The sequence below is a fragment of the Tursiops truncatus genome, chromosome 14 (assembly GCF_011762595.2).
Source record: "Tursiops truncatus isolate mTurTru1 chromosome 14, mTurTru1.mat.Y, whole genome shotgun sequence".
In the NCBI taxonomy this organism is placed as follows: Eukaryota; Metazoa; Chordata; class Mammalia; order Artiodactyla; family Delphinidae; genus Tursiops; species Tursiops truncatus.
In genome coordinates, this window is record NC_047047.1 from 4,620,461 (window position 1) to 4,641,591 (window position 21,131).

At 39.6% G+C, this 21,131-nt stretch overlaps 1 pseudogene; it reads left to right on the top strand.

Moving 5' to 3' along the window:
* Positions 1-6,277: 6,277 nt before the first annotated feature.
* Positions 6,278-7,919, top strand: LOC101336037 (elongation factor 1-alpha 1 pseudogene; annotated as a pseudogene).
* The last annotated feature ends 13,212 nt before the right edge of the window (positions 7,920-21,131 follow it).

Consider the following 21,131-nt stretch of genomic DNA (forward strand, 5'->3'; position numbering starts at 1 on the left):
GCTTGATTTGTGACCCAAGGTGTGATCTATCCTGGAGAATGTTGCATGCGCACTTGAGAAGAACATGTAATCTGCTGGTTTTAGATGGAATGTCCTATAAATATCAATTAAATCTATCTGGCCTATCATGTCATTTAAAGCTTCTGTTTCCTATTTATTTTCATTTTGGATGATCTGCCCATATTGGTATAGTGAGGTGTTAAAATCCCCCACTATTATTGTGTTACTGTCGATTTGCTATTTATAGCAGTTAGCAGTTACCTTAGTATTTGATGTTGCTCCTATGTTGGGTGCATAAATATTTATAATTGTTATATCTTCTTCTTGGGTTGATCCCTTGATCATTATGTAGTGTCCCTTCTTTGTCTCTTGTAACAGTCTTTATTTTAAAGTCTCTTTTATCTGATATGAGTATAGCTACTCCAGGTTTCTTTTGATTTCCATTTGCATGGAATATCTTTTTCCCATCCCCTCACTTTCAGTCTGTATGTGTCCCTAGGTCTGAAGTGAGTCTCTTGTAGAGACTTGTCTTGTTTTTGGGTCTTGTTTTTGTATCCATTCAGCAAGCCTATTTTTTTTGGTTGGAGCATTTAATCCATTCACGTTTATGGTAATTATCGATATGTATGTTCCAATGACCATTTTCTTAATTGTTTTGGGTTTGTTTTTGTAGGTCCTTTCTTTCTCTTGTGTTTCCCACTTAGAGAAGTTCCTTTAGCATTTGTTGTAGAGCTGGTTTTGGTGGTGCTGAATTCTCTTAGCTTTTGCTTGTCTGTAAAGCTTTTGATTTCTCCATCGAATCTGAATGAGATCCTTGCCGGGTAGAGTAATCTTGGTTGTAGGTTCTCCTCTTTCATACCTTTAAATATATCATGCCACTCCCTTCTGACTTGTGAAGTTTCTGCTGAGAAATCAGCTGTTTAACCTTATGGGCATTCCCTTGTATGTTATTTGTCATTTTTCCCTTGCTGCTTTCAATAATTTTTCTTTGTCTTTAATTTTTGCCAGTTTGATTACTATGTGTCTTGGTGTGTTTCTCCTTGAGTTTATCCTATATGGGACTTGCTGTGCTTCTGGACTTGGGTGGCTATTTCCTTTCCCATGTTAGGGAAGTTTTCAACTATAATCTCTTCAAATATTTTCTCTCATCCTTTCTCTCTCTCTTTTCCTTCTGGGACCCCTATAATGCGAATGTTGTGTCATTTAATGTTGTCCCAGAGGTCTCTTAGGCTGTCTTCATTTCTTTTCATTCTTTTTTTCGTTAGTCTGTTCAGCAGCAGTGAATTCCACCATTCTGTCCCCAGATCACTTATCCATTCTTCTGCCTCAGTTATTCTGCTATTGATTCCTTCTAGTGTAGTCTTCATTTCAGTTATTGTATTGTTCATCTGTTTGTTCTTTAGTTCTTCTACGTTTTGTTAAACATATCTTGCATCTTCTCGATCTTTGCCTCTATTCTTTTTCCGAGGTCCTGGATCATCTTCACTATCATTATTCTGAATTCTTTTCTTGAAGTTTGCCTATCTCCACTTCATTTAGTTGTTTTTCTGGGGTTTTATCTTGTTCCTTCATCTGAGACATAGCTCTGTGCCTTTTCATCTTGTCTATCTTTCTGTGAATGTGGTTTTTGTTCCACAGGCTGCAGGATTGTAGTTCTTCTTGCTTCTGCTGTCTACCCTCTGGTGGATGAGGCTATCTAAGAGGCTGATGGGAGGGACTGGTGGTGGGTAGAGCTGATTGTTGCTCTTGTGGGAAGAGCTCAGTAAACTTTAATCCACTTGACTGTTGATGGATGGGGCTGGGTTCCCTCCCTGTTGGTTGTTTGGTGTGAGGCAACCCAACACTGCAGCATACCTGGTGGTCTTTGGTGGGGCTAATGACAGACTCTGGGAGGGCTCACGCCAAGCAGTACTTCCCAGAACTTCTGCTGCCAGTGTCCTTGTCCCCCACGGTGAAACAGAGCCACCCCCCGCCTCTGCAGGAGACCCTCCAACACTAGCAGGTAGGTCTGGTTCAGTCTTCGCCGGGGTTACTGCTCCTTCCCCTGGGTCCCGATGCGCACATTACTTTGTGTGTGCCCTCCAAGAGTGGAGTCTCCCCCAGTCTTGTCAAAGTCCTGCAGTCAATTCCCACTAGGCTTCAAAGTCTGATTCTCTAGGAATTCCTCTTCCTGTTGCCAGACCCCCAGGTTGGGATGCCTGACATGGGGCTCAGAACCTTCACTCCAGTGGGTGGACTTCTGTGGTATACATGTTCACCAGTATGTGAGTCACCCACCCACCAGTTACGGGATTTTATCTTACTGTGATTGCGCCCCTCCTACCATCTCATCGTGGCTTCTCCTTTGCTTTGGATGTGGGGTATCTTTTTTGGTGAGTTCCAGTGTCTTCCTGTCGATGATTGTCCAGCAGCTAGTTGTGATTCTGGTGTTTTCGCAAGAGGAAATGAGAGCACATCCTTCTACTCCGCCATCATGGTTCCTCTCTATGTAATCTTTTTTGCTTAGTTTTGTGAAATCAGTTTCCCTTAGACTCTTTAAAATTTCTTACCCATTTTAGCTGTATGCTTTAAAAGTTTTCAGTTACCTGTACTTGTCAAAGTCATTTTCCATGAATCTTCCTGAAGATGAAGAAGCTGATGCTTTGCAAAACATAACTGTCTATGAATGGCAACCGGCTTAAAAACGCAAGGTTAGAGATATAATTACAAAGTTTTTTACAAAGGAGCTTAACCAAGATGTGTGGACATGCAACATTTTAAGATAACACCTAGAATTATGACAACATATCAGGGCATAGCAGATTTTAGGAATTTCATATAAATTTTGGAATATCTATATTAATGACATTTACTTATATAACCTAAAGTTCATCTCCAATCAGTTGAGAATGTTTCTCAAGTAATTTTAACATACCAAATAAGCCTAATTAGTTTTACATTCCTCTCTGATATGTCTCAGGGTTCCTTTGAAGCAAGCACATCTCAGAGTTAGCTGGAGGTTAAAAGAAGTTTAGTTAGAATTTGATATTTGGGAAGTTTGTTAAATATATCAGAAAGGTTTTAAAACACATGAGGTCACTCTGAAATATTACTTATTCACTTAACTAAGGCTTTAAGAAAGTTTTCAAAAAAATTACTTAAAGGCACAGAAACTCACACAATCTGTTATCAAGAGCAACACTCCAAGAAAACCTTCTTCCCTTAACAGAGAGAAAATTAAACTCCAGTCTTGTACCAGCTTACTTTTTTTTTTTTTTTGCGGTATGCAGGCCCCTCTCACTGTTGTGGCCTCTCCCGTTGCGGAGCACATGCTCCGTTCGCACAGGCTCAGCGGCCATGGCTCACAGGCCCAGCCACTCCGCGGCATGTGGGATCCTCCCAGACCAGGGCACGAACCCGTGTCCCCTGCATTAGCAGGTGGACTCTCAACCACTGCGCCACCAGGGAAGCCCCCAGCTTACTTTTAACAACAAAATCTGCTTACTAAATTGAATTAAATCTAAATTTGGTCAATTCTATCCATGCACAAACCGTTTTTCTTAGGATTTCCTTTTCCACAAAACTTCCATCACTTTCTGTATCCAAATAGTTTGTCCCTTATTTTTCCCATCTAGAGACCACCAGCTCTAAGACCAAAATTACTTTTCCCTTAATGAAATGTAATTCCATCCTTTATACCTCCTTTTTTAAAACACACATCTTACTTTCCTACTGTATACTGAAATGTATTTCTTTATTATTTCCAGTAGCCTTAACTACATGATTAAGATAGAATCCTCAAACTCTTAAAATCTTAGTTTCCAGTGAAAACTAAGAAATAAGCAATTATGAACTGTGTTCTACATTAGCATTCAATAGATTGGCAAACATAAATACCAATAATAATTTCTAAATATAGGTGGCTTTCTTATAGAGAATATCTAAAGGTGGGACCAAACATATTCATCGATAGTTCTGAACACTTTAGTTTTTCCAAAAAGGGAAGCCAATGTCAGGTAATATTTCAATATTTCTTTTTTGGGAGGGAATGACCTAGTTATTAACTTCCATCATTTAACTCAATTTGGCCATAACTCTAAGATTTCAATTTACCAAATATCTGGAGTTATTATGTTTAAGTACACATGTCTAAAACATCATTTCTAAACAATTCACCCAAAAACTGTTGCCTCATTTGCATTCAATTTACTTATAAGAATTTTATCACAATAATTTAATTTTCTTGCTGACAAATTTGCAACAGATATAACAAGGTCTTGTTTGTTATTTCTATTAAATCCAAGTATAATAAAAGTATTATACTTAATGTTCATGACTCTAAAGACATTTCTACATTAGATCAGCAACTAAACTAACCTTAATACCAGATATCAACTTAATATTGAATAATTCCCAGTTCACATGAACCTGAAAGCCATTTTGTCTAGCTACTTTTATATTTAATTTGTAAGTGCTTGCTTACTTTTAAGTCAGTTAAGTAGAGCTCTTTATAGATTCAATTTTGATAATATTTTCCAGAGGTAGATATATTTCATATGTATAATGTGTTTAGACATATAAACAGACAACACTAGAGCTCTCATGGTTCACTTGAAAAAACTCAGTTATGGGACTTCCCTTGTGGTGCACTGATTAAGAATCCACCTGCCTATGCAGGGGACATGGGTTCGAGCCCTGGTCCAGGAAGATCCCACATGCTTCAGGGCACCTAAGCCCATGCACCACAACTACTGAGCCTGTGCTCTAGAGCCCACGAGCCACAACTACTGAAGCCCGCACACCTAGAACCTGTGCTCTGCAACAAGAGAAGCCACCACAATGAGAAGGCCCGCGCACCGCAATGAAGAGTAGTCCCCACTTGTTGCAACTAGAGAAAGCCAGCGTGCAGCAATGAAGACCCAACACAGCAAAAATAAATACATTTAAAAAATAAAAATTTAAAAATAAATTTAAAAACTCAGTTATGAATCAGGTATTACAATATAAACTTACTAGTTTACAAAGGAATAAACGTTTGCTTGCTCAGATGATAAAGGCTTTACTATTTGTTCTTGATAAACCCTTAGAAGGCTTATGAACTAAACTTTGGCTGATGAAGCCTTCAGTCCAAGGATCACACGTTGATTATATAAGCTCCTAAGAGCCCAGGTAGATCATCTACATCTCAAAGGCACAGGAAGGGTAAAAACAACTTCTCCCAGAAAGGCCCTTCTCTAAGGATCAGAATTTAAAGAGATATTTTTCCAAGCTAGATTTTTCTAATTGCATATATAGGAAGGAATCTGTTTTGGAGTTTCAAAAGAGTTTCATCTTGGGTTTCCCTGGTGACGCAGTGGTTGAGAGTCCGCCTGCTGATGCAGGGACAACGGGTTCGTGCCCTGGTCCGGGAAGATCCCACATGCCATGGAGCAGCTGGGCCCGTGAGCCATGGCTGCTTAGCCTGTGTGTCCGGAGCCTGTGCTCTGCAACGGGAGAGGCCACAGCAGTGAGAGGCCGCGTACCGCAAAAAAAAAAAAAAAAAAAAAAAAAGAGTTTCATCTAACCAGTTTTTCTCTAGAGTCTAAAGAGTATTGTGGCCACACAATGTTACAATAAAATACCATCTTTCTCTTAGTCATCGTTTCATAACAAAAATCTTTCCCATTTCAAAAGACAAAAGATAGACACGAAACACAAATTCACAAACCAGACTGGTCACAAACCCAAATCCTCCTGAAGCCCGTGGAGAGGACCAATTTGGAATTTCACCTTTTTTGCTCCCTTAAAGAATTGACACTCTATGGCAGGGAAGACTGACACTCATCAAGGTCAAAGGGCAGCGAGCTGCCACAGAACAGGTAAGAGAGATTGGCTGGTGCTAGCTCCAGCAGATTTACCCAGATCTAGAGCCCATCAGCTCTTAAAGTTGCAAGTTTCATTTCTATCAACCTGAAGTAAAAAAGGCAGCTGGTGTCAGGCAGGAAAGAGACCAGGAGAGTCTAAAAAATTGGCTTAGTCAGCGGCCGAAGACCTCCCCAGAAATTTCCCCACGAAGGCCAGCTAGCCACAAGCAGCTGACTCATCACTACTGTCCTGGTGCATGGCTGTGGCTGGTGGCCTTACTCCAGGAAGCCCAGAGGACCCAAATATCATGAGAGTTCAGCTCCACATTGGGTGCCAAAACATCTGTTACCGAATCAGATCCAGCTGCTCGCCACTGCGAAAAATCAATACATGAGAGAGAGATGTTGGTAGAAAGGAAAGCTGCTTTTCATCAGAATGCCAGCTATCTGGGTAGATGGTGGACTCAGTGTCCCCCAAAACCCACCTCCAAAGATTCTGCTTGACCATGAAAGTTTTTAAAGGGTAAAAGGGTGTAATCTCAGTTAATCACTGAGATAGGGGATCAGAATGGTCACCATGCCCCTCTGTATGCAGGCTCTGCTGCAGGCTTATAGACTTCTTGTGATTTTTCTTTAGATGCTATCTTGTTCATGCAGCTTTTTCACAAGATTACTGAAGGGAAAGCCAGGGAAGAGATTTCATCATCTGTTAATTACTTATTCTTCATTTCTACTTCTTTGATCTATGGAAAGAGCTAACAGATTAGGAAGGTATTATGTGATCCAAAGATTTGAAAGGTGTGCTAGGGCTGGAGATGCGTAGAATCTGGAGGTGCTTTGTTTAAGGTTAGGGACAGGACAAGAGGTGTCTCCTGCAGAGAGCTCTTTCCTGCCTAAAGCTGCTTACGGTATGCCTGGGTCTTGGACAGACTGAAAGCTGAACATGAGCATGTTATCACCATTGACATCTCCCTGTGGGAATTCGAGAACAGCAAGTACTATGTGACCATCATTGATGCCCCAGGACACAGAGACTTTGTCAAAAACATGATTCCAGGCACATCCCAGGCCGACTGCGCTGTCCTGATTGTTGCTGAAGCAGGTATCTCCAAGAATATGCCCTTCTGGCTAACACTCTGGGCATGAAAGAACTAATTGCCGGAGTTAACAAAATGGATTCCACTGGTCACCTTACAGCCAGAAGAGATACAAGAAAATTATTAAGGAATTTAGCACCTACATTAAGAAAATTGGCTACAACTGTGACACAGTAGAATTTGTGCCAATTTCTGGCTGGAATGGTGGAACCATGCTGGAGCCAAGTGCTAGCGTGCCCATGGTTCAAGGGATGGAAAATCATCTGTAAAGTTGTCAATACCAGTGGAACCACACTGCTTGAAGCTCTGGATTGCATCTTGCCACCAACTTGTCCAACTGACAAGTCCTTGCATCTGCCCCTCCAGGATGTCTACAAAATTGGTGTTACTGGTACTGTCCCTTTGGGTCGAGTGGAGACTTGCGTTCTCAAACCTGGCATGGTGGTCACCTTTGCTCCAGTCATTGTTAGAACTGAAGTAAAGTCTGTTGAAATGCACCATTAAGTTTTGAGTAAAGCCCTTCCGGGGGACAATGTGGGCTTCAATGTCAAGAGCATGTCTGTCAACTGTGTTTGTCATGGCAATGTGGCTTGTGACAGCAAAAATGACCCACCGGTGGAAACATCTGGCTTCACAGCTCAAGCGATTATCTTGAACCATCCAGGACAAATCAGCATTGGATATTCACCTGTGCTGGACTGTCACACAGCTCACATTGCTTACAGGTTTGCTGAGCTGAAAGAGAAGATTGATCATCAGTCTGGAAAAACAAGCTGGAAGATGTCCCCAAATTCTTGAAATCTGGTGATGTTGCCATTGTTGATATGCTTCTTGGCAAGCCCATGTGTGTTGTGAACCTCTATGACTATCCTTCTTGTTCATTTGCTGTTCATGACATGAGATAAACAGTAACTGTGGATGTCATCAAAGCAGCAGACGAGAAGGCAGCTGGAGTTGACAAGGCACCAGGTCTGCCCAGAAGGTTCAGAAAGCTAAATGAATATTATCCCCAATACCCTCTTTCTTTTAAATTAAAATATAGTTGAACTACAACTTTGCATTAGTTTCAGGTATACAGTCAGTTGATTCAGATAAATATATACGCCATACAGTAGTCCTTGTTGGTTATCTACTTTATATATAGTGCTGTGTATATCTTAATCCCCCAATCGTAATTTATACCTGTCCCCCCACATCCCCTTTAGTAACCCTAAATTTTTCTGTGTCTGTGGGTCTATTTTTGTTTTGTATCTTTTTTTTAAAGATTTTTAAAATATAAGTGATATTATATGATATTTGTCTCTGTCTGGCTTACTTCACTTAGTATGATAAGCACTAGATCCATCCGTGTTGCTGAAAATGGCATTATTTCATTCTTTTTTTTTGACCAAGTAATATTTCATTGTATGTATATACACCACATCTTCTTTGTTCATTTATCTATTGATGGACATTTAGGTTGATTCCATGTCTTGGCTATTGTAAATAGTGCTGCTATGAACATTGGGGTGCATGTATCTTTTTCAATTATGGTTTTTCTCCAAATAGATGACCAGGACTGCAGGATCACGTAGTAGTTCTATTTATAGTTTTAAAGAATCTCCATATTGTTCTCCATAGTGGCTGCACCAATTTACACACCCACCAACAGTGTAGGAGGGTTCCTTTCTCTCCACCCCCTCTCTAGCATTTGTTATTTGCAGACATTTTAATAATGGAAATTCTGACTGGTGTGAGGTGATACCTCATTGTAGTTTTGATTTGCATTTCTCTAATAATCAGCCATGCTAAGAATCTTTTCATGTGCCTTTTGGAATCTGTATGTTTTCTTTGGAGAGATACCTTCATAGATCTTTTGCCCATTTTTGATGAGGCTGTTTGCCTTTTGATACTGAGTTGTATGAGCTGTTTGTATATTTTGGAGATGAATCCCTTGTCAGTCACATCAACTGTAAATATTTTCTGCCATTCTGTATGTTGTCTTTTCATTTGTTTACAGTTTCTGTTGCTGTGTAAAAGCTTTTAAGTTTAATTAGTCCCCATTTCTTTATTTTTGTTTTCTTTCATTACTCTAGGAGAAAGATCCAAGAAGATAGTCCAGCAATTTTTGTCAAAGGGTGTTCTGCCTTTGTTTTCCTCTAGGAGTTTTACAGTAACTGGTTAACTGGTTTTATATTTAGGTCTTTAATCCATTTTGAGTCTATTTTTATATATGGTGTTAGAGGATGTTCTAATTTCATTCTTTTACATCTAGCAGTTCTGTTTTCCTAGTACCACTTATTGAAGAGAATATCTTTTCTCCATTGTATATGCTTCCCTTTTTTGTTGTATATTAATTGACCATAGGTGCATGGGTTTATTTCTGGGCCTTCCTCTTCCATTGATCTATATGTCTGTTTTTGTGCCAGTACCATACTGTTTTGATTACTGTAGCTTTGTAGTATAGTCTGAAATCAGGGCACCTGATTCCTCCAGCTCGGTTTTTCTTTCTCAAGATTGCTTTGGCTATTTGGAGTCTTTTGTGTCTCCATACAAATTTTTTCTTCTAGTTCTGTGTAAAATGCCATTGGTAGTTTGATAGGGATTGCAATGAATATGTAGATTGCTTTGGGTAGTATAGTCATTTTGACAATATTGATTCCTCCAGTTCAATAGCATGCTATATTTCCATCTGTTTGTGTTGTATTCAATTTTTTATCAGCATCTTACAGTTTTTGGAGTACAGGTCTTTTGCCTCCTTAGGTGTGATTATTCCTAGGTATTTTATTGGTTTTGATGAGACGGTAAATGGGATCGTTTCCTTAATTTCTCTTTCTGATCTTTCATTGTTACTGTATAGAAATGCAACAGATTTCTGTGTATTAATTTTTCTATCCTGAAACTTTACCAAATTCATTGATGAGCTTTGGTAGTTTTCTGGTAGCATCTTTAGGATTTTCTATGTATAGTATCATGTCATCTGCAAACAGTGACAGTTTTACTTCTTCCTTTCCAATTTGGGTTCCTTTTATTTTTCTTCTCTGATTGCTGTGGCTAGACCTTACAAAACTGTTGAATAAAGGTGGCAACAGCTGGCATCCTTGTCTTGTTACTGATCTTAGACGAAATGCTTTCAGCTTTTCACCACTGAGTATGATGTTAACTGTGGGTTTGTCATATATGGCCTTTATTATGTTAAGGAAGCTTCCCTCTATGCCCACTTTCTGGAGAGTTTTTATCATAAATATGTGTTAACTTTTGTCAAAAGCTTTTTTCTGCATCTACTGAGATGATTAAATGGTTTTTATTATTCAATTTGTTAATGTGGTATATTACACTGATTGATTTGCAGATACTGAAAAATCCTTGCATCACTGGGATAAATCCCTCTCAATCATGGTGTATGATTCTTTTAATGTATTGCTGGATTTGTTTTGCTAGTATTGTTTGAGGATGTTTGCATTTATATTCATCAGGGATATTGGCCTGTAGTTTTCTTTTTTTGTAGTATCTTTGTCCAGTTTTAGTATCAGGGTGATGGTGGCCTCGTAGAATGAGTTTGGAAGTGTTCCTTCCTCTGCAATTCTTTGGAATAGTTTCAGAAGGATAGGCATAACCTTTTCTCTAAATATTTGGTAGAATTTGCCTGTGAAGCCATCTGGTCCTGAACTTTTGTTTGTTGGGACTTTTAAAACCACAGATTCAATTTCAGTACTTGTAATTGGTCTGTTCATATTATCTATTTCATCCTGTTTCAGTCTTGGGAGACTGTACCTTTCTAAGAATGTATCCATTTCTTCTAGGTTGTCCATTTTATTGGCATATAGTTAGTTGTTGTAGTCTCTTATGATCCTTTGTATTTCTGTGTTGTCAGTTGTAATTTCTCCTTTTTCATTTCTAATTTTATTCATTTGAATCCTCTCCCTTTTCTTGTTGATGAGTCTGGCTAAAGATTAATCCATTTTGTTTCTCTTTTCAAAGAACCAGCTTTTCGTTTCATTGATTTTTGCTTTTCTTTTTGTTTCTATTTCATTTATTTCTGCTTGATCTTTATGATTTCCTCCTACTAACTTTGGGTTTTGTTTGTTCCTCTTCGTTTTATTTATTTATTTACATCTTTATTGGAGTATAATTGCTTTACAATGGTGTGTTAGTTTCTGCTTTATAACAAAGTGAATCAGTTATACATATGTTCCCATATCTCTTCCCTCTTGTGTCTCCCTCCCTCCCACCCTCCCTATCCCACCCTCCAGGCAGTCACAAAGCACCAAGCTGATCTCCCTGTGCTATGCGGCTGCTTCCCACTAGCTATCTACCTTACGTTTGGTAGTGTATATATGTCCATGACTCTCTCTCACTTTGTCACAGCTTACCTTTCCCCCTCCCCATATCCTCAAGTCCATTCTCTAGTAGGTCTGTGTCTTTATTCCTGTCTTACCCCTAGGTGCTTCATGACATTTTTTTCCTTAAATTCCATATATATGTGTTAGGATACAGTATTTGTCTCTCTCTTTCTGACCTACTTCACTCTGTATGACAGACTCTAGGTCTATCCACCTCATTACAAATAGCTCAATGTCGTTTCTTTTTATGGCTGAGTAATATTCCATTGTATATATGTGCCACATCTTCTTTATCCATTCATCCAATGATGGACACTTAGGTTGTTTCCATCTCTGGGCTATTGTAAATAGAGCTGCAGTGAACATTGTGGTACATGACTATTTTTGAATTATGGTTTTCTCAGGGTATATGCCCAGTAGTGGGATTGCTGGGTCATATGGTAGTTCTATTTATAGTTTTTTAAGGAACCTCCATACTGTTCTCCACAGTGGCTGTATCAATTTACATTCCCACCTACAGTGCAAGAGGGTTCCCTTTTCTCCACACCCTCTCTAGCATTTATTGTTTCTAGATTTTTTGATGATGGCCATTCTGACTAGTGAGAGATGATATCTCATCGTAGTTTTTATATGGATTTCTCTAATGATTAATGATGTTGAGCATCCTTTCATGTATTTGTTGGCAGTCTGTATATCTTCTTTGGAGAAATGTCTGTTTAGGTCTTCTGCCCATTTTTGGATTGGGTTGTTTGTTTTTTTGTTATTGAACTGCATGTGCTGCTTATAAATTTTGGAGATTAATCCTTTGTCAGTTGCTTCATTTGCAAATATTTTCTCCCATTCTGAGGGTTGTCTTTTGGTCTTGTTTATGGTTTCCTTTGCTGTGCAAAAGCTTTGAAATTTCATTAGGTCCCATTTGTTTATTTTTGGTTTTATTTCCATTTCTCTAGGAGGTGGGTCAAAAAGGATCTTGCTGTGATTTATGTCATAGAGTGTTCTGCCTATGTTTTCCTCTAAGAGTTTGATAGTTTCTGGCCTTACGTTTAGGTCTTTAATCCATTTTGAGCTTATTTTTGTGTATGGTGTTAAGGAGTGATCTAATCTCATACTTTTACATGTACCTGTCCAGTTTTCCCAGCACCACTTATTGAAGAGGCTGTCCTTTCTCCCCTGTACATTCCTGCCTCCTTTATCAAAGATAAGGTGACCATATGTGTGTGGGTTTATCTCTGGGCTTTCTGTCCTGTTCCATTGATCTATATTTCTGTTTTTGTGCCAGTACCATACTGTCTTGATTACTGTAGTTTTGTAGTATAGTCTGAAGTCAGTGAGCCTGATTCCTCCAGCTCCGTTTTTCTTTCTCAAGATTGCTTTGGCTATTCTGGGTCTTTTGTGTTTCCATACAAATTGTGAAAATTTTTGTTCTAGTTCTGTGAAAAATGCCAGTGGTAGTTTGATAGGGATTGCATTGAATCTGTAGATTGCTTTGGGTAGTAGAGTCGTTTTCACAGTGTTGATGCTTCCAATCCAAGAACATGGTATATCTCTCCATCTAGTTGTATCATCTTTAATTTCTTTCATCAGTGTCTTATAATTTTCTGCATACAGGTCTTTTATCTTCTCAGGTAGGTTTATTCCTAGGTGTTTTATTCTTTTTGTTTCAATGGTAAATAGGAGTGTTTTCTTGATTTCACTTTCAGATTCTTCATCATTAGTGCATAGGAATGCCAGAGATTTCTGTGCATTAATTTTGTATCCTGCTACTTTACCAAATTCGTTGATTAGCTCTAGTAGTTTTCTGGTAGCATCTTTAGGATTCTCTATGTATAGTATCATGTCATCTGCAAACAGTGACAGCTTTACTTCTTCTTTTCTGATTTGGATTCCTTTTATTTCCTTTTCTTCTCTGATTGCTGTGGCTAAAACTTCCAAAACTATGTTGAATAAGAGTGGTGAGAGTGGGCAACCTTGTCTTGTTCCTGATCTTAGTGGAAATGCTTTCAGTTTTTCACCATTGAGGACGATGTTGGCTGTGGGTTTGTCATATATGGCCTTTATTATGTTAAGGAAAGTTCCCTCTATGCCTACTTTCTGCAGGGTTTTTAATCATAAGTGGGCATTGAATTTTGTGAAAAGCTTTCTCTGCATCTATTGAGACGATCATACGGTTTTTCTCCTTCACTTTGTTAATGTGTATCACGTTGATTGATTTGTGTATATTGAAGAATCCTTGCATTCCTGGAATAAACCCTACTTGATCATGGTGTATGATCCTTTTAATGTGCTGTTGGATTCTGTTTGCTAGTATTTTGTTGAGGATTTTTGCATCTATGTTCATCAGTGATATTGACCTGTAGTTTTCTTTCTTTGTGACATCCTTGTCTGGTTTTGGTATCAGGGTGATGGTGGCCTCATAGAATGAACTTGGGAGTGTTCCTCCATCTGCTATATTTTGGAAGAGTTTGTGAAGGATAGGTGTTAGCTCTTCTCTAAATGTTTGATAGAATCCACCTGTGAAGCCGTCTGGCCCTGGGCTTTTGTTTGTTGGAAGATTTTTAATCACAGTTTCAATTTCAGTGCTTGTGATTGGTCTGTTCATATATTCTATTTCTTCCTGATTCAGTCTTGGCAGGTTGTGCCTTTCTAAGAATTTGTCCATTTCTTCCAGGTTGTCCATTTTATTGGCATAGAGTTGCTTGTAGTAATCTGTCATGATCTTTTGTATTTCTGCATTGTCAGTTGTTACTTCTCCTTTTTCATTTCTAATTCTATTGATTTGAGTCTTCTCCCTTTTTTTCTTGATGAGTCTGGCTAATGGTTTATCAATTTTGTTTATTTTCTCAAAGAACCAGCTTTTAGTTTTATTGATCTTTGCTATCATTATTTCATTTCTTTTTCATTTATTTCTGATTTGGTTTTTATGATTTCTTTCCTTCTGCTAACTTTGGCGTTTTTTTGTTCTTTCTCTAATTGCTCCAGGTGCAAGGTTAGGTTGTTTATTCGAGATGTTTCCTGTTTCTTAAGATAGGATTGTATTGCTATAAACTTCCCTCTTAGAACTGCTTTTGCTGCATCCCATAGATTTTGGGTCGTCGTGTCTCCATTGTCATTTGTTTCTAGACAGTTTTTAATTTTGTCTTTGATTTCTTCAGTGATCACTTCGTTATTAAGTAGTGTATTGTTTAGCCTCCATGTGTTTGTATTTTTTATGGATCTTTTCCTGTAATTGATATCTAGTCTCACAGTGTTGTTGTCGGAAAAGATACTTGATACAATTTCAATTTTCTTAAATTTACCAAGGCTTGATTTCTGACCCAAGATATGATCTATCCTGGAGAATGTTCCATGAGCACTTGAGAAAAATGTGTATTCTGTTGTTTTTGGATGGAAGGTCCTATAAATATCAATTAAGTCTGTCTTGTTTAATGTTTCATTAAAAGCTTGTGTTTCCTTATTTTCATTTTGGGTGATCTGTCCATTGGTGAAAGTGGGGTGTTAAAGTCCCCTACTATGAATATGTTACTGTCGATTTCCCCTTTTATGGCTGTTAGCACTTGCCTTATGTATTGAGGTGCTCCTATGTTGGGTGCATAAATATTTACAGTTCTTATATCTTCTTCTTGGATTGATCCCTTCATCATTATGTAGTGTCCTTCTTTGTCTCTTCTGTCTGATATGAGAATTGCTACTCCAGGTTTCTTTTGGTTTCCATTTGCATGAAATATCTTTTTCCATCCCCTCACTTTCAGTCTGTATGTGTCTCTAGGTCTGAAGTGGGTCTCTTTTAGACAGCATATATATGGGTCGTGTTTTTGTATCCATTCAGCCAATCTGTGTCTTTTGGTGGGAGCATTTAGTCCATTTACATTTAAGGTAATTATCGATATGTATGTTCCTGTTCCCATTTTCTTAATTGTTTTGGGTTCGTTATTGTAGGTCTTTTCCTTCTCTTGTGTTTCTTGTCTAAAGAAGTTCCTTTAGCATTTGTTGTAAAGCTGGTTTGGTGGTGCTGAACTCTCTCAGCTTTTGCTTGTCTTAAAGGATTTAATTTCTCCGTCAAATCTAAATGAGATCCTTGCTGGGTAGAGTAATCTTGGTTGCAGGTGTTTCTCCTTCATCACTTTAAATATGTCCTGCCAGTCCCTTCTGGCTTGCAGAGTTTCTGCTGAAAGATCAGCTGTTAACCTTATGGGGATTCCCTTGTGTGTTATTTGTTGTTTTTCCCTTGCTGCTTTTAATATGTTTTCTTTGTATTTAATTTTTGCCAGTTTGATTAATGTGTGTCTTGGTGTATTTCTCCTTGGATTTATCCTGTATGGGACTCTCTGTGCTTCCTGGATTTGATTAACTATTTCCTTTCCCGTATTAGTGAAGTCTTCCACTATAATCTCTCCAAATATTTTCTCATTCCCTTTCTTTTTCTCTTCTTCTTCTGTAACCCCTATAATTTGAATGTTAGTGCATTTAATGTTGTCCCAGAGGTCTCTGAGACTGTCCTCAGTTCTTTACATTCTTTTTTCTTTAGTTTGCTCTGCAGTAGTTATTTCCACTATTTTATCTTCCAGGTCACTTATCTGTTCTTCTGCCTCAGTTATTTGCTATTGATCCCATCTAGAGTATTTTTAATTTCATTTACTGTGCTGTTCATCATTGTTTGTTTCATCTTTAGTTCTTGTAGGTCCTTGTTAAATGTTTCTTGCATTTTGTCTATTCTATTTCCAAGATTTTGGATCATCTTTACTATCATTATTCTGAATTTTTTTCAGGTAGACTGCCTATTTCCTCTTCATTTGTTAGGTCTGGTGGGTTTTTATCTTGCTCCTTCATCTGCTGTGTGTTTTTCTGTCTTTTCATTTTGCTTATCTTACTGTGTTTGGGGTCTCCTTTTTGCAGGCTGCAGGTTTGTAGTTCCCATTGTTTTTGATGTCTGTCCCCAGTGGCTAAGGTTGGTTCAGTGAGTTGTGTAGGCTTCCTGGTGGAGGCGGCTAGTGCCTGTGTTCTGGTGGATGAGGCTGGATCTTCTCTTTCTAGTGGGCAGGTCCATGTCTGGTGGTGTGTTTTGGGGTGTCTGGGGACTTATTATGATTTCAGGCAGCCTCTCTGCTAATGGGTGGGTTTGTGTTCCTGTCTTGCTAGTTGTTTGGCATAGGATGTCCAGCACTGTAGCTTGCTGGTTGTTGAGTGAAGCTGGGTGCTGGTGTTGAGATGGAGATCTCTGGGAGATTTTTGCCATTTGATATGTGGAGCTGGGAGGTCTCTTGTGGACCAGTGTCTTGAAGTTGGCTCTCCCACTTCAGAGGCACAGCACTGACTCCTGGCTGCAGCACCAAGAGCCTTTCATCCACACGGCTCAGAATACAAGGGAGAAAAAGTAGAAAGAAAGAATTAGAAGAAAGAAAGAAAGAAGGGAGAGAGGGAGGGGGAGGGAGGGAAGGAAAAAAGAAAGAAAAAAGATAAAGTAAAATAAAATAAAGTAAGATAAAATATAAGAAAGTTATTAAAATAAAAAACAATTAAGAAAAAATAATTAACAACCAAAGCAAAACAAAACAAAAATATGGACGGGTAGAACCCTAGGACAAATGGTGGAAGCAAAGCTATACAGACAAAATCTCACACAGAAGCATACACATATGCACTCACAAAAAGAGGAAAAGGGGAAAAAAATCATAAATCTTGCTCTCAAAGTCCACCTCCTTAATTTGGGATGATTCGTTGTCTGTTCATGTATTCCACAGATGCAGGGTACATCAAGTTGATTGTGGAGCTTTAATCTGCTGCTTTTGAGGCTGCTGGGAGTTATTTCCCTTTCTCTTCTTTGTTCTCAAAGCTCCCAGGGGCTCAGCTTTTGATTTGGCCCCGCCTGTGCATGTAGGTTGCCAGAGGGCATCTATTCTTCGTTCAGACAGGATGGGGTTAAAAGAGCCGCTGATTCGGGGGCTCTGGCTCACTCAGGCCGGGGGGAGGGAGGGGCACGGAGTGCGGGGCGAGCCTGCTGTGGCAGAGGCTGGCGTGACATTGCACCAGCCTGAGGCATGACGTGCGTTCTCCTGGGGTAGTTGTCCCTGGATCCCAGGACCCTGGCAGTGGTGGGCTGCACAGGCTCCCCGGAAGTGGGGTGTGGATAGTGACCTGTGCTCGCACACAGGCTTCTTGGTGGCAGCAGCAGCAGCCTTAGCGTCTCATGCCCGTCTCTGGGGTCCGTGCTCTTAGCCGCGGCTCGCGCCCGTCTCTGGAGCTCCTTTAAGCAGCGCTCTTAATACCCTCTCCTCGCGCACCAGGAAACAAAGAGGGAAGAGAAAGTCTCTTGCCTCTTCGGTAGGTCCAGACTTTTCCTTGGACTCCCTCCCGGCTAGCTGTGGCGCACTAACCCCCTGTAGGCTCTGTTCATCCTGCCAACCCCAGTCCTCTCCCGGCGCTCCGACCGAAGCCCAACCCTCAACTCCCAGCTGTGCCCGCCCCGGTGGGTGAGCAGACAAGCCTCTCCGGCTGGTGAGTGCTGGTCGGCCCTGATCCTCTGTGCGGGAATCTCTCCACTTTGCCCTCCTCACCCCTGTGGCTGCGCTCTCCTCTGTGGCTCCAAAGCTTCCCCCTCCGCCACCCGCAGTCTCCGCCCACGAAGGGGCTTCCTAGTGTGTGGAAACCTTTCCTCATTCACAGCTCCCTGCCACTGGTGCAGGTCCCGTCCCTATCCTTTTGTCTCTGTTTATTCTTTTTTCTTTTGCCCTACCCTGGTACGTCTGGGCTTTCTTGCCTTTTGGGAGGTCTGAGGTCTTCTGCCAGCATTCAGTAGGTGTTCTGTAGGAGTTGTTCCACGTGTAGATGTATTTCTGGTGTATCTGTGGGGAGGAAGGTGATCTCCGCCTGTTCCTCTTTGTATAGTCACTTTATGTGTAAGGTTAGGTTGTTGGAGACTTTTCTTGTTTCCTGAGGTAAGATTGTATTGCTATAAACTTCCCTCTTAGAACCGCTTTTGCTGCCTCCCAAAGATTTTGGATCAACACGTTTTTGTTTTTATTTGTTTCTAGCTTTTTCTGAGTTTTCTCTTTGATTTCTTCAGTGGTCCACTGGTTCTTCAGTAGAATATTATTTAGCCTCCACATGTTTGTGATTTTTGCAGTTTTGTTTTCTTGTAGTTGATTTCTAACCTCATAGTGTTGTGGTCAGAAATGATGCTTGATATGATTTCAGTTTTCTTAAATTTACCAAGGCTTGCTTTGTGGCCCAACGTGTGATCTATCCTGGACAAGTTCCATGTGCACTTGAAAAGAATGTTTATTCTGCTGCTTTCAGATGGAATGCTCAATAATTATCAGTTTAGTCCATCTGGTCTACTGTGTCATTTAAGGCCTGAGTTTCCTTATTGATATTGAGTCTGGATGTTCCATCCATTGATGTAAGTGGGATGTTAAAGTCCCCCACTATTAGTGCCCTACGGTCAATTTCTCCTTTTATGTCTGGTAACATTTCCCTTATATATTAAGGTGCTCCTATGTTGGGTGCATATATATTTACAATTGTTAAATCCTTTTCTTGGATTGATCCCTTGATCATTATGTAGTGTCCTTCTTTGTCTCTTGGAACAGTCTTTATTTTAAAGTCTATTTTGTCTGATATAAGTATTGCTACTCCAGCTTTCTTTTGATTCCCATTTGCTTGGAATATCTTTTTCTATCCCCTCACCTTCAGTCTGTATACATCTCTAGATCTTAAGTGGGTCTCTTGTAGGCAGTATAAATACAGGTCTTGTTTTTGTATCCAGTCAGCCAGTCTGTCTTTTGGTTGGAGCATTTAATCTGTTTACATTTAAGGTCATTATCAATATGTATTTTTTATTGCCATTTTTTTTAACTGTTTTGGATTTGTTTTTGTAAGTCTTATTTTTCCTTTCCTCTTTTGCTCTCTTGTGATTTGTTGATAATCTTTAGTGTTGTGTTTGGATTCCTTTTTCTTTTTTTGTGTGTATATCTATTATAGATTTTGGGTTTGTGGTTACCATGAGATTTTGGTATAGCAATCTCTGTATATACATGATTGTTTTAAGTTACTTCTTAATTTTAAATGCATTTTATTTTCTTTAATTTTTATTGGAGTATAGTTGATTTACAATGTTGTGTTAGTTTCTGCTATACAGCAAAGTGAATCAGTTATACATATACATATATCCACTCTTTTAGATTCTTTTCCCATATAGGTCATTACAGAGTACTGAGTAGAATTCCCTGTGCTATACAGTAGGTCCTCAATTGTTATCTATTTTATACATAGTAGTGTGTATCAAATGTATTTTAACTATCCAGCATTTGTACTCTCCTCTCACAATTACTGTTTTTCATATCATATTTGTGTGTGGATGACTCCCTACCTTTACTGTTTGTTTGCCTTTACCAGGCAACTTTCCCATTTCATTAATTGTCTCATTTCTAGTTGTGGCCTTTTCTGCTTACAAAAGTTCCTTTAGCATTTTGTTGTAAAGCTGCTTTGGTGATGCTAAACTCTTTTAGCTTTTGCTTGTTTGTAAATCTTTTGATTTCTCTGTCAAATCTGAATGAGAACCTTGCTGGGTAGAGTATTTTTGTTGTAGGTTTTTCCCTTCCATCACTTTCAGTGTATCATGCTGTTCCTTTCTGGCATAGAATTTCTGCTGAAAAATTAGCTGAAGCCCTATGGGGATTCCTTTATATCTTACTTTGTTGCTGTTAATATTTTTCCTTTATCAATTTTTGTTCAATTGATTACTGTGTGTCTTGGAATGTTCCTCCTTTGGTTAAACCTGTATGGGACTCTCTGTGCTTCCTGGACTTGGGTGACTGTTTCCTTTCCCAGGTTCGGAAGGTTTTTAGCTATTATCTCTTCAAATATTTTCTCAGGCCCTTTCTCTCTCTCCTCTTCTGGGACCTCTATAATGCAAATGTTGGTGCATTTGACCTTGTTCCAGAAGTCTCTTAGACTGTCCTCATTTCTTTTCATTTTTCTGTTCTGTGGCAGTGATTTCCACCCCTCTGTCTTCCAGCTCACTTACTGTTTTTCTGCCTCATTTATTCTGCTATAGATTTCTTCTACTGCATTTTTCATTTCAGTTTTTGTATTCTTCAGCTCTGGTTGTCTCTATACATTCTAACTCTTTGTTAAAAACTTCATGTAGCTTCTCACTCTGTGCATCTGTTCTTCTCCCGTGTTCTTGGATCATCTTTATGATCAGTACTCTGAACTACTTCTCATATCTCCACTTCACTTAGTTGTTCTTCTGGGGTTTTATCTTGTTCCTTCATCTGGAATATATTTCTCTGCCTTCTCATTTCATCTAAATTTGTTTGCATTTTTATATATGTGGAAGGTTAGTTATGTTTCTCAAACTTGGAGAAGTGGACCTCTGTAGGGAATGTCCTATGTGTCCCATCAGTGCACTCCCTTTCTTCACCCAACGGCCAGGGATCAGCTGGTCCCAGGGTAGGTTCTGACCTGTGCTTGGGGAACTCATATCCACAGGCTGCAGGACTGTAGTTTTCTTGCATCTGGTGTCTGCCCCCTGGTGGGTGAGGCTCGTCTAGAGGCTTGTTCATGCTTCTGGGTGGGAGGGGCCAGTGTCTGCCCACTGGTGGGCAGAGCTGGGTCTTGGCCTTCTGGTGAAAATGTAAAAGTCTATACAATGGTTGCCCTTACCAGTTTTTGGACTGGTAAAGGGTTAATAAGACTCACATTTTAATCCATTTTAGGAGCAAGCAAACAGATGGAGTACAGCTGGGGCTACAAAGGGGAATCAGCCCTCATTGGTTAGCTAATGGTCTCTGACCTCCCCAGGCAGAGTGTCCTCACCCTCTATGGGACCTGGGAGTGTGCAGGTAAACTCAGGAGAGGGCCGGCAAAGGAACAGATTTGAAGGAGAAATA